This window comes from Cyprinodon variegatus, unplaced genomic scaffold, assembly GCF_000732505.1.
Source record: "Cyprinodon variegatus isolate N-32 unplaced genomic scaffold, C_variegatus-1.0 Scaffold1902, whole genome shotgun sequence".
Classification (NCBI taxonomy): domain Eukaryota; kingdom Metazoa; phylum Chordata; class Actinopteri; order Cyprinodontiformes; family Cyprinodontidae; genus Cyprinodon; species Cyprinodon variegatus.
This window is the reverse complement of record NW_015152355.1, coordinates 47,486-49,302: the sequence shown is the minus strand read 5'-3', so window position 1 is coordinate 49,302 and position 1,817 is coordinate 47,486.

Sequence of the window (1,817 nt, the reverse complement as noted above, 5' to 3'; positions counted from 1 at the left end):
ATCCATCCATCCATCCATCCATCATCCATCCATCATCCATCCATCCATCATCCATCCATCCATCCATCATCCATCCATCATCCATCCATCCATCATCCATCCATCCATCCATCCATCCATCCATCATCCATCCATCCATCATTCCATCCATCCATCCATCCATCCATCCATCCTTCATTCATCCATCCATTCATCATCCATCCATCCATCCATCCATCCATCAAACCAGAAGGTCCTGACGATGGACCAAGTTTACCTTTAAGTTTCTCCACCCAAAAGGTCAGGAAACTTTGTCCTCCTCAGGACATGATTGGTCCCACCACAGGCCCCTCCCACTCCTTAGAAAGGCCAATCAGGGGCTCAGGAGAGCCATTAAAGCTTGTGGACCAAATGAAAGGTGTCCTACCATCATCCTCTGCCTGTGCCTCTTTGCTCTCCTAACGTTGTTGATGAATCTTCTTCCCATCTTCTTGGCATACCACACCGACACAAACATCCCTTCCTGTCTCAGCGTGTCTTCAGGAGGATGGCGCTTACATAAAGACCACGATGATGATGATGGAGGGACAGATGAATTATTAACCAGCAGACGAAGAGAGGGACATTCAGCTCATCTCCTGGACGCGCTAACGAAGAGCGGAGACATGATGGACAGCTGAGGACATCATTGTGTCGTCCCCCACTTAGTGGACAGAGGAAGAGGAGGAGGAGAGTCCTGCAGGAGGAAGAGGAGCAACGACAGGAGTCCTGCAGAGAGACGAGGGGAACGAGGGAACGTTTCCTCTGGAAAGAGAGAGAGAGAGAGAGAGGCGGTCCATTCCTCCCTCCCTCCCCCCTCTCTCTCTATGAGCACTATTGTCTCTCTACCTCCCTCCTCCTCTCTCCCCTTTTGATAGCTGTCGTCTCTCTGCCTCCCTCCCTCTCTCTCTCCCTGTCAGTGCTGCTGTCTCTCTACCTGTCCCCTCCCCTCTGTGATGTCACCCACCCGGGCGAGCGAGGCAGAAACCCAGAGAGAGAGAGAGAGATTGAATTCCTACAAAAAGATTTAGAAAAAAAAAACACATTGCGTTTCAGGCTAGTACTGTTGCTATGGTAACAACTCCCCCTTCATTGTCTTTTCTTTTCAATGCCCACCCCCCCTTCTGCCACTCTCTGCGTTACCATGGAGACGGCTGAGCAAAAAGCAGAGGGATGCATCGCATTCAGAGTGGGCATGGGCGGCCCACGCCATGGAGGGGGGGGGTGGAGAGAGGGGAGAAAATGGGGGAGAGAGTGTGTGCTGCTCCATCAGTGTGTGTTGCTCCCTGTGCTGTGTGTGAGCATGTGTGCATGTGTGTGTGTGTGTGCGTGTGTGTGCTGTGTGTGCTGTGTGTGTGTGTGTGCGTGTGTGTTGCTGTGTGTGTTGCGTGTGTGTGTGTGTGCTGTGTGCGTGTGTGCTGCATTGGTGAGTAATTACGGCTGAAGCAGCCCCTGTGGCTGTAGCACTGATCTCAGCAGTGTGAATATTAATAACAGCAGAAGAGCTGACCTCAGACCTGCTGCTGCTGAGATCACAGCAGCTCTGAAGCCTCAGCACAAACCTCACTTCAGGTCCCTTCAACAACATCCCTGTGATGTCATCAGGGTCAGAGGCCGTCCACCCTCAGAGCAGAACCTGACAGCATCCATCACACCTTTGGATGGACCTTTACTTCCACAAGGACCCAATGACACCCAGACCCCCGCCTGTCTGGAAGCTTTAGGAGCTGCCCTCTGGTCTACAAACACGTTAACTAAGACTTTAAGGTGATGAGTCCTCTTTAAAGTGTCCTAAACAA